Here is a 12,316-nt window from a genome sequence, read left to right on the forward strand (position 1 = left end):
ATATAAAGAAAATGCAAACTACTCTGTAGAGATAGAAAACAGATCAGTGACTGCCTGGGCCTAGGGATGGAGGGAGGGATGGACTGAATAGGGGCCAAGGATGGGCTTCCCTGGTGGCGCAGTGGTTGAGAGTCTGCTTGCCGATGCAGGGGAAGCAGGTTCGTGCCCCGGTCCGGGAAGATCCCACATGCCGCGGAGCGGCAGGGTCCGTGGGCCCGTGAGCCATAGCCGCTGAGCCTGCGCGTCCGGAGCCTGTGCTCCGCAACGAGAGAGGCCACAACAGTGAGAGGCCCGCGTACCGCAAAAAAAAAAAAAAAAAAAAAAAAAAAAAAGGGGCCAAGGAAACTTTTGGGGTTGATGGAGGTGTTCTGTATTCACTTTGCGGTAATGGTTTCACAGGTGAATACACTCATCAAATTGTACACTTTATTTTAATTAATTTTTATTGGACTATATTTGCTTTACAATGTTGTGTTAGTTTCTACTATACAGCAAAGTGAATCAGCTATACATATACCTATATCCCCTCTTTTTTGGATTTCCTTCCCATTTAGGTCACCACAGAGCACCGAGTAGAGTTCCCTGTGCTATGCAGTAGGTTCTCATTAGTTATCTATTTTATACATAGTATCAATACTGTATATATGTCAATCCCAGTCTCCCAGTTCATCCCAGCCCCCTTGGCATCCATACATCAAAATGTACATTTTAAAATGGGTGCATTTTATTGCACATAAATTCTCTCTCTTTTTTTAAAGCAGTGGTTATTTCCTAAACCCAGATGATCTCTGGAAGTAGAGAGGATGGCTGTGAGACTACCTGTGGGTTCAAGTTTTCCTCCATCAACCCTCTCCCTAGAGAAACATAATGGTGTCATTGCCAGTCTGAGAGTCAGACTGTAGTTGCCTGGTAGCTGCCTGGGCTTCATATTCTGTAAGGATGTTAAGTGACAGTAAGGAGAGTGGTTTGAGGGAATTCCCTGGGGGTCCAGTGGTTAGGACTCCACACTTCCATTGCAGGGGCGTGGGTTCGATCCCTGGTGGGAGAGCTAAGATCCACAAGCCCCATGTTGCAGCCAAAAAAGACAGGAAAGAAACAAAAGGAAAGTGGTTTTGTTAGAGTATTCAGTTTTATGTTTTTCTTTTACTTTCCGAAGTTCAAAGTCAAGGTTGGAACATTTTTTTAAATAAAGAAAAAAGAGCTGTGAATTAATTCATATCAGTCCCGCTAGTTTCCCCAAATAGAACGACACTGTTTAGTGCAATTGTCTTACTGTGTGTATGTGTGTGTGTGTGTGTGTTTGTGTGTGTGTACACATGTCTGAGAATTTGCAACACTTCACTGAGGAAGAGCATTTAGACTCTGCTGGGTAAGGTGACCTATCATTCGATACTTGGAAATTTCCCAAGAGGACCCTTCCTGCTACGTCCATACCCTCCACTCTGGGCTTCTTACAGTGGACGGTTTGCAGTTCCTCAAACCTACCAAAGCATGTGATTCAGAAGATCTGGAATCTGAATTTTTAACAAGTTTCCTGGTTCTGAGGTAGCAAGTTCACGCACTGTGCCTTGAAAAACAATGACCTTGGGAGAATGAAATGAGCATTCCCTAGCTTTGTTCTTGGGATTTAGGAATTTCACCAGGAGCTGTGTCATGTTTCCATTATCTGGAACTCAGTGAGTCCTTTCAATCTGCTGACTCAAGTCTTTCTTCAGACTGGAAGTTTTTTTCTCTACAACTTATTTAATTATTAACTCTCTTCTCTCTGTTCCTTCTTTTCAGTCTAGACCTCCTCTTCTTCACATGCAAGGTCTTCTGGATCTTCTTTTGTCCTATGATTTCTATCTTTCTGTATTTTATCTGTGTGACAACATATTTCTTCTAGGCCTCTGAAGTTATCTTGATTGGGACCGTTCACTTTTACAAATTATCTATTAAATGACTGAGTATAAAATTAAGTGAAATTTTTTAGTTTTTGAATTAAAATTCATACTGTATATTTTGGGTTTTACAAAGTCTCTTTCTTGCCTAATTAGATCTCTTTGAGGACTCTAGTTCCTGTTCAGCTGAAGTTCTCATCTGCCTCTTCCATCAGGTCTCTTTCGTTTGGTACTGCCTGTTACAGCTGTTCACTTTTGTCTTCCTCCTCTGGTTACTAAACACTCTCATCTTCCTTTCCCTGCTCAGGGCTCCTCTAGTCTTAGAAATCAGGGCAAGCTCTTAGGGTTTCTCAAGCAGTGTGAACCGTACCACCCTTCCACCTCCTTGAAATTCTCCATTGAGAAGCTCTGACTAAGGATACGATTAGACCATGTGAAGCAGCAAAGGAAAAGAGCAGAAGTTTAGGCTCTTGCTTCATTGTGGAATGTCATCTTTTGGGTATCAGACTCTTTGGAATATCTATACATAACTTTCGAATATATACAGGTACCTTCCTTATTTTTTGTAATTCTATGTCCCTTCTATATATACAACTCAACACAATATGTATATCTCTGTCTCTATCCATTTCTTTTTCCTAATTCTATGCTGGGCCTGGGACTCCCTCTACTTGGGAGGACATTTCTGCCCTAAAAATCCTCACGGAGGTATCCAGGAAAAGGATACGTGAAGGATGAATGGTGCTTAGGCCTTCATATTATCTAAGCGGAAAGAGCCTTCTTTCCCACCCATGGTCCCAAGCAGCCCGTCAGACTGGGAGCCAGCTGTGGATTTATGGCCAAAACCTTGGCCAATAATAGCATGCAACTGTTGGCATGTCTCTTCTGTTCATGCCCTTCAGGAACTTGGGCTGCAGCTGGGTAAGATTCAAAGACCCCGACGCGTCTTCTATTTGTGTTCCACTAGGCCGCTCTAGCCAGTCCAAGCAGGGTTTCCTCATCGTTTTCAAAAGAACTCCTCTCCAAATTTCTTTTAGTCTTTCACTAACCAAGCAACTCAAAGAAGTGTTTTGGGAAAGGGACATTTCCAGTACCCAGCTCCCAACTCTACAGCTCAGGTTCTCACCACAGCGGACAGCAGTAGAATAAATAAACAGAAGAAAAATACTCAAAGCTGGGAACTAGCTCCCTGTAAGAGGGTAGAGTGAGTCTGATTAAGTCCAGGTAGGAATCAGGTTTCACTCAGTCTCATTACACAGCTCAGGGCAGGCTTGGTGAAGCCCTTAATGAACGGCTCTAGCTACTAATTGTTGACCTGATTTTTGCATGAACCACAGATGTGTTTCCAACATCTGACCCATCTGATCAACGTGTAAACCTGGAGGCTGAGTCAGCAATTACATAAGGAAAACAGCAGGGTCCTCTTTTGAGCTATATTAAGGTTTTCAGGTCAGAGTAAGAGTTTTACCTTTTTAGTTACAGCAAATGCTTGCCTCCTGCTCAATTCCTTGCCAGCTTAGAGAGAGAACTTCTGCCCCAGGGCTTTCTGAGTGTTAACATCCTAAGGAGATGCCCTTTCTACAGCTACTTTTTCGTGGTTCAGCAGCTGCTTCATTTGCCTAGATCCCGGAAATTCTGGGAGCTGGCAGGTCCTGGAAAGATGAATAGTAACTATGCTGACAACGGGAGCCTCCTGAATCCACAGACTCACCAATGAGAGGAAGGGGAAAATTGTCTCTCTTTAATTAAGATAAGTCTTTCTCATGTTTACAGGGAACTTTTCAAGATCCTTATATATCAAGGTATCTTGTGAGCTTCACACTAGTCCTGTCAGGTAAGTAGGGAAAGTACTAGTCCCATTTCATAGATGAGAAAACTGAGGCTTACGGACTTGCCTGAACTCATGTTGCTTCTTAGAAGCAAAACTGGGAGTATAATCCAGTCCCTTGGTTCTTAGTTTCTACCTATTGGAGGTCTGGCAAATTGCCTAAGTCTGTTGGGGGATCCCTTCCTAATTTTTTTCTCTCTCTGCTGGCTACGGAGGATTATTAACCAGTAGTACCAATATGGGATGCTGTCAAATTTCCTTCCTTAAGGTGCCAGGAATAAAATCCCTTTCGTCTGTGACCAGAAAGGCATAATGGTTTGAAAGCTGTGTGAAACAAGCTCGTAGGCCCGTCCTATTCCGGGTTTAGTTGCCTTACTTTCCTAGGAGCAATGTGATGGCAGCCAAGTGTCTGACATGTTTGCATTCTCAGAGTGCTGGCTGGGCTTCAGTGGGAGGCACACAACACTCTGAAACCCCCTCCAGACGGTGAATGCTTGTTGCCCTGGAGACTGCCCTTCTTCTAGATATTAGCATCCCTGGCGTCAATTTCTGTGGTTCACCTTCTCCAGGTAGCTCCTGGCTAGTTTTTTAGAATTTCTTCATTGGCTCAACTCCAGCACGGGTTTTACATAGATGGAAACGCGGACTCAAACTCACGTTTTTCTGCTGACCTTTTCTAAGTCAAATGGTGAATTTCACAAAATGTCACCCGTGCCTCTGAATCTCTTCCGTCCCTTTGGTGGAAGTATGACCATTAAGGAAAATAACCTTTTGCTTCCCCAGCTGCCGACACGTAACTCCAAGCTGACCAGACAGTCTGATTTGTATCTGTCACTGAAAGGCAAAACAGCTGAGTGTGGACTCCTATGGACAGAGTTCATGTTTTAATCCTTTGACTCTGCCTGGCTGGAGGCTGCCACCCTTCCTGAGGCACTCCGTGGATGCTTCACCCAATGGAGAGAGGGGAAGTGGATTCTCCCCAGAGGACAAAGATCTTGGGCAGCCACATTGAACCTGGTACTGGCACTTCACTGAGCCCATTCTCAAAGCAGAAAGAAACTTCATAGGTGGGATTTAGAGGTCTGGGTGAAGGTAGAGCAACTTCAGCCTGCAGCTGTGGACCATTTCAGGTGGCGTGTGGAGTTTTGTCACATGTATACATAACACTTCAGTCCTATACACAGTACAGACTTTGTAAAGAAGTTGGGATTTAATTAGTATAGCATGCTTACAGGTACTCAGAGTTGACTCTGCAGGTGTGTTCTTCCATTTTCTCTACCCCTAGCCCAAGACTTATAAGGTTGATGAGTGACGACTCATGGCTTTAAGCACGTGGTCTGTGCATGGACAGCTCAAGATTCATCTCCATCACTGTCTTGGACAAGTCATTAGAATTTCTTGGTTCTCCATTTCCTTTTCTGTAAAATGGAAATGTCCCTTGGGGTGCTAATAGTCTCCATCGCTGCTATTCCCCAAAGGATGAAATGTGCTACTGTCTTACTCCAAGATATGACCTACAACTTTGTATCTTTTTTAAAGAAGATTTATTTATTATTTATTTATTTATTTAATTTCTTTTTGGTTGCGTCAGGTCTTAGTTGTGGCAGGCATGGGGGATCTTTCGTTGTGGCACGTGGGCTTCTCTCTGGTTGTGGCATGCGGGTCTTCTCTTCTCTAGTTGGGGCGTGCAGGCTCCAGGGTGCGTGGGCTCTCTAGTTGTGGCGCACGGGTTCCAGAGCACGTGGGCTTTGTAATTTGCGGCATGCAGGCTCTCTAGTTGAGGTCTGCGAGCTCAGTAGTTGTGGTGCGCGGAGCTTAGTTGCCCCGCGGCATGTGGAATCTTAGTTTCCTGACCAGGGATCGAACCCTCATCCCCTGCATTGCAAGGTGCATTCTTTACCACTGGACCGCCAGGGAAGTCCCTCCAACTTTTTATTTCAATAGGCAGTTTCTCGAGTGGATTGCATTAAAACTGGCAACCTTGTAGGACCAAAAACAGCTCTGCAAAAAAAAAAAAAAGAAAAAATTCTTTTATAATTTTCTTCCTGACTTATATTTGAAAAAAAATGCCAGGGCTGATATGGTACTAAAAAAAATGGTCAGGGAAAATTCACTGAACTTTTCCCCTTTACCCTGTGCTTATTTTCATGTCTTAGTGAGTTTCAATGTACAACTAAGTTGTTAATGTTTTCTGTTTAATAAACAGAACATCTGTAACCTCTGCTCTTGATGTTCTCAACCAGCTTGGCTCTTGGCTAACAGGGAACTAGTTTGAACTGCAGAACTCAAGGTCACTTTCACCATTCTTTCATTTACGTTCTCCCTATAATTCACTGTGTTAATGCTCGCTCTGAAAACACCCTCCCTTAAATATATCACTTCTTTCTCCTTTGGGGCCAGGACAAATAATAGAGCTCACACCATACGGAATCCTGTGCTGGATTAGCACAATGACTCATATTTGGGGAGCTGTGTTCCTGGGGCTCAAAGAGTGACATTCATTTATACCTTCAAAAATAATCCTCCAAGCACTGATAAATTAGTCACTGTACACGGCTGGCTGCTGAATGACCTACTTTGGCTTCTAGACTTGAGAACTGCAGGAGTCTTAGTGTAACTTGGGCCTTCCTCTGAGCTTCAGTAGGGCCTGGGCTGCACGGGGAATGTGCTGGTTCTGAAATCTACCTAACAGGGACATCTCAAGGAGCAAGAGAAAGCTGGCTATCAGTGAAGCTCCTGCTTTTCCCAGAGAGCATACTTCGCACAGTTATCCCTGTTTAGTCAATAACACTTGAAGGAGGATACACAAGCGATTGTGAGTTCATAGCTGTCACTCTTCCCTTTCTATAGTTGGCACTTTCTGTCCCCAAACTTCCCACCTCCCCATCTTCACTGTCACTCGGAAGGGGTTGTCACCTTTTTACTCACTCTATAGTTTTCTTCTGAAGTGGTTTTGTTAGATAATTTATTTTTATTTTTTTTCTTTTACATTAATCTGTTTTCAGTTTTATCCTGTGAGTTAAAAACTCCGAGGAATTAGTAATAAGTGTTGAATCCCTTTTCTAAAGGTCTTCCTTCATGTGATTTTTCCAGAGTCTTCAGGTTTCCATACTGGTTTGCCTGAAGCAATTTATCAATATCAATACCCTCACTTCCTTTCCTTCCATGTAAGCAGACACATTATTGATTATTTTCCCTAAACAGAAAACTGTGGTAGGAAATTTTAGAAAGATCTACAAGAAAGTAATTTGCTGGTGACTTCAACTGATACTTTAGGTAGGAAATGTAAATGGACAAGAAATAGTTAAGCTGTAAAAGAATATAAACAACAAAACCACAGCTCACTGGTTTCTGTGGATGGAAAGAAGTGGTGGAAAAGGGAGAGTAATGATGTGACAATGCAAGAAGTAAACATAGGCTGAAGGTCTTGGACTAAGCAGGAGAGAAACTTTAATGTGGCCTAGAACCTAAATGAACTCTTCCTAACCTTGGTTTCTTCTCTACTATCAATGAGTTTATGCAAAATTGCAGACAGCCAGTGAGAGTTTTTGGAGACTTTGATCCTTGATATGCAATCTAAAGATTGAAAGATTATCTTTTCACTCCAATTAAATCTCCTCTAACCTTATATTGTGTGCTTGCAAGGTGAGTAGGTAAGATCTAACCTGCTGGGTGAAATAGATTCCCAGGAAGAGTGGGAGAGGTCACGTCCTCCCAAGGGGAAACCTCTCTGGCTGTGATTTGCATAAGGAGTTACTGAAACAACAGCTACCTCTTTATATAGGTGAGGGGAGACAGATAGTGAAACACGTCGAGAGTATTTTTTTCTGAGATACTGATGTTGATGTGAGTAGCCCTAAGAACAATTTCAATCTACTAGGTTAACAGGAGGGTCCACAGTTAAAAGCATAATCTGTTGTCAGTATTACATCAGTACTGCAAAGTAGGCAATCGTAGGCACAAAATCATACTAGGACCGGAGCCCTATGTAACACATGGGTCTAAGCGTTTACATGAGATATTTTTCCTTGGGGAGGATGTGCACAAGCTTCCAAGGGTTCTTCACTTTCTCCTCTCTTTTCTTCCTTTTGGTCTCAAGAACATTATCTCTAAATAGTTCTATGACATTAGGGACCTTGAAGATATTCTGTGCAACCAGTTCACTTTGAGGAAATGGACGCCTCAGAGGGTTAAGTCACACCCTCAAGGTCATGCAGCTAATTAGTAGCACAGAAACACTTCTGCCTCTCTTATGCCGAGCAGGGCACTTTCTACCCCGAAGAGCAATCCTTCTTGGCTTTGATTTGCTTTCCTTTTGCACTTGCTGCAGTCTGCATGCTGCAAAGTGGAAGTGAAAAAGAACCATTCTCTTACATGAGATATTTCTTCATTTTGGGGAAAGATGGAGAGAGCCTGGAGCAGTAGATGAAGCAGTCCCTCCCACAGTGGTGTGATTGGAGGGGGCCCCACAATTACCATGTGTATCAGTTTCCTATGGCTCTGTAACAAATTGCTACAAAGCTGATGCCTTGAAATGACTGAGATCTATTCTCTCACAGTTCAGGAAGCTGGAAGTCTGAAATCAAAGTTCTAGGGGAGAATCCTTCCTTGCCTCTTCCTAGCTTCTGGTGGCTGCCAGCAATCCTTGGAGTTCCCTGGTTTGTAGCTGCATCCTTCCAACCTCTGCTTCCATGGCACATGACGTTCACCCTGTGTGTCTCTGTGTGTACTTTTCTGTCTCTTCTAAGGACACTTTCATTGAATTTAGGGCCCACTCAAATCCAGTATGATCTCATTTCAATCCCTACCTTGATTACATCTGCAAAGACCCTATTTCCAAATGAGATTACATTCTGAGGTTTTGGGTGGACGTGAATTTTGGAGGGACACTATTCAACCCGCTACATCATTTATTCTGAAATAATAGCTAGTAGCTAGATACTAAATCAGAAGCATCATATAAAAGTGAGGAGATAATTTTTTTCTGTTTATGAAACCTTGGGATGGTCCATTGCAAACCTGAAATTCTGAAGTTAAAACTCCCTAGCAAAAGGCTAGAAGATAATATTAAGCACTCGATAAAGTTTTAAGGAATAATATATTTTTAGTGTGTTTTGCTGTGCCGGGCATTGCATTCAGTGATTTACTTGGACCATTTCATCGAATCCTTTCAAAATCCCCAGGAGGCTTGTACCATCCTGGTCCCCACTCTACAGGTTAGGAAACTGAGGTTCAGCAAGCCTGAGAGCGCTGGCCAGTCTTACACTGCTGAGCTCTTAGCCCCTATATTGGCTGCAGGACTCCTCACTTCTGTGTGTCTCCCTGTAACCCATAGAGAAGTGGACCTGTGACTACTAGATGTTAAAAATTATCAGCAGTAGGCTGATGACTTGGGATGGGGATATTGAGGTAAGAACTGATCTTTGGAAGCAGACTGCTTGAGTTCAAATCCCTGATCAACCACTTAATAGCTCTGTGTTAGTTTCTTCTTGCTACTGTAAAAAATTACAGAAACTTAGTGGCTTAAACAACACTAGTTTATCTTACAGTTCTGGAGTTCTGGCAAACTGGGACCTGGGAAAACAAAGGGCTTTACAACTCTACTGAGAGCATTTCCTCTTGTGCCTAAAAGCATTCTGGAGATTTTATGAAAAGGTAAGTGAAGCATCTAAGCCGAGAGACTCTTTCCTGGAGTAAAGGTTGGGAACAATTGAATGCAGGCAAAATCAAAGGACATGGTGAGGCCTCCAAGTAATATTCCAGATTGAAGTTTTACCTTTGAGAATATTGGAAGCCTGAGAGCACTGAGTCTCTGACTTCTGTAACTGGAGCAGAAATAGGTTCTGGGTACATGGGCTCCATTGATCCAAACAGCTCACAGTAGAACAGCACCCACCGGTGCATTTATTTAGATACAGAAACTGACTCGGAACTAAGAGGATCTGCCCACCCCAAAACCCCCTCCCGCCATTGCCATCACCCCGGGTGAGTTCCATTTATCCGTAAGTGACATGCATAGTGTGATTTATGCAGGAGAAACTTCAGTCCCAAAGTCTCACCTGATTCTCCATCTCCTCACTATGTGCTCCTTTGGGTTAAGTCTTCCAGCCTCCAGGGGAGCCGTGCTAAACAGCAAATGACAGAGTAACACTATTGGGCTCTATGGGAAACTTTAAAGATCACTTCTTTCAATATCACCATTTTATTGAGGAGGAAACTGAAGAACTTGAGGATTTAGGGCCAACTACAAGATTACAGGGGTCAGTCACCATACAAGACCACCCTGCACTTCTGACTCCAGCTGCAAATTCAGGGGGTTCCCAAACCACCCTCAGGTTCGATAATTTGCTAGAGAGACTCACAGAACTCACTGAAAGCTATTATACTCATGGTTATGGCTTATTACAGAGAAAGGATACAGATAAGATATAAGATTTAATGGAAGAGACACTCAGGGCAGAGCCTAGGAGTGTTTCACAGGCAAAGTGTCTGTTGTTCTCTTTCCATGGAGTCAGGACACATCAGTCTCCTGGTATCAATGGGTGATGATACACGTGGAGTATTGCCAACCAGGGAAGCTCACCCAAGTCTTGGGGCTCAGAGTTTTTGTTGGGGCTCCATTACATAGGTATGATTGATTGATAACCCAGGTGGTGGACCTCAGTTTTCAGTCTTCAGCCCCCTCTGGGCCTGACCCAAATCTCCCACCCTAAATCACATCATTGGCCTTTCTGGGATGACCAGTCCTCACTTAAATAAAAACACTCCTATAGGGATTACCTCCTAGAAGCCAAGGCCAAAGTCCAGACCTCTTTGGGGGCAAGGTTGAATTCTATACTACATTATTCCAAGGAGTTAAATGACTCAATCAAAGTCACATGGCTTAGCCAAAATATTTAAATTATTAAAACTCAGTAAATCTTCATAGTCTTTAATGATCAGTACAGCAATATAGCATAGTGGTTAAGAGTTTGGATTCTGGAATTAGACTCCTGGGTCAGGCTACAGCTCTGCATTTACTACTGCGTGACCTTGGGCAAGTTCCCACCGTCTTTGTCCCTCAGTTTCCTCATTTATAAAATGGGGATAACAATAAAACCTAACATAGAATCAATACATGCAAAACACTTAAAACGGTATGTAGCACATAGTAAGCACATAGTAAGTCCTTGACTATTTTATTCTTTAATGTTATTAAGCAGAAAAAATATGCAAGTAAATCAGAAAGTAAGATTTCTCCATAATCATACTGCCCTCCCACCTAACTGATAGGTATCTATCTGGGTATCTGTATTTCCAAACCTCTTCTATTCATAAACAACAATAAACAAATTATATTACATAGTCTACAAGTTCATTTTTAACTAAGATTTTAATCAACAACTTATTACTTTTAAGTCAATGAGAATTTTTGAAATGATGTAATTCTTGAATGAATGTGGAAAAGCTAAGCAACAAAATGACTACCTTTTTTTGGTTGCACAAGCATTTAACTCGTGAGCAGTTGAAAACCACCTGGGTTAGAGAGGCAAAAAAATTCCTTTTGACTTGTGTGAAGTCATAACACCAAATGTTTGGCCCCCACACAGTTCTGCTCCTGCTATCCAATTCTTCCATCACAGAGGAGAATAGTATTTGTCAGGAAATGTTGCTTTCTGAATGTCGAGGAAGAAAAATAACCTTGTGGAAATTTCTGCTCACCTCAGTGGCAAATTTCCAGTTTTCCGGTTGTGAAGCTGCAAAATATTGTTTTTAGCTGTTATGACTAGAACTGAAAAAGGGTATGTAAGAAAAGAGAGAGAGAGACGATTAATGTTTAATCAAGGGGAAATGTGACCAAGTTCGTGCCAGGTACTAGGCACCGGACTGGTCAATTGGAGGGAAACAAAGTCAAAGAAGGCATCTTGTTAGGTGGCATGGGTCCCCCAGCCTAGCAGGACACAAATGCACAAGGCGGGACAAATGATGTGCTAAGTAGGGGTTCAACCCCAGGATTCGGGGCTGTGATAGAGGCAGCATTTCATTCTGACTGGGCTACATAAAAGTGAAGACACTTGGGTTCTGCCTTTAAAGATTCCTGGGGGCACCCTGGAGGGAGAGGGCACCTGCTCGATTAAGGTGAAAGCATGATACCGCAGGTGTCTCCAAGATCAGTTATGCAAGAAAGCACTGCTGAATCAAGGCTGGCGAGACACGTGGTCGCCCTCTGTGGGAAGCGACCCAGTCATAGGAGTTTTCCTTCTCACCCATAAGAGAGAAATTAATGTGTACCTTTTGCGGGGAGGTGGGTGGAAGCATCCTGAAATATACTCTGACAAAAACGACTCTTTCCTCTCCATCCATTTCAGATAGAGAGCTGATTGGTTAAACGAATGATATCAGGAGTTTACAGAAGTACTTCTTACCTTTCAACAGACTTTGGGGTCATCAGCATGATTTGTACTCGCAGCAACCTTGTGGGAAAATTACGGTGGGTGACATTAAACCCAGTGAGGGCAGGGAGGCCCAGAGTCATGACTGTGTTTATAGCACTCTTAGTGTTCTTTATACTTCAGCTCGTAAGCACTCAGCTTTCTGGTTTTCTTTTTTTTTTTTTTTTTTTTTTTTT

The 12,316-nt window shown here is 42.8% G+C and overlaps 1 long non-coding RNA gene across 2 annotated transcripts in view; it reads left to right on the top strand.

Moving 5' to 3' along the window:
* Positions 1-3,385: 3,385 nt before the first annotated feature.
* The window catches only part of LOC112406191 (uncharacterized), a 9,739-nt gene continuing 808 nt past the window's right edge, over positions 3,386-12,316 (top strand). Inside the window, exons 1-4 of one of the 2 annotated variants that reach the window (XR_003004504.1) lie at positions 3,386-3,714; positions 4,492-4,725; positions 9,258-9,363; positions 12,057-12,178. This is a non-coding gene — a long non-coding RNA (uncharacterized LOC112406191). The remainder of the gene's footprint in view (positions 3,715-4,491; positions 4,726-9,257; positions 9,364-12,056; positions 12,179-12,316) is intronic. The other variant, XR_003004503.1, reaches the window with a different exon arrangement.

This window comes from Neophocaena asiaeorientalis, unplaced genomic scaffold, assembly GCF_003031525.2.
Source record: "Neophocaena asiaeorientalis asiaeorientalis breed wild unplaced genomic scaffold, Neophocaena_asiaeorientalis_V1.1 scaffold124, whole genome shotgun sequence".
Classification (NCBI taxonomy): Eukaryota; Metazoa; Chordata; class Mammalia; order Artiodactyla; family Phocoenidae; genus Neophocaena; species Neophocaena asiaeorientalis.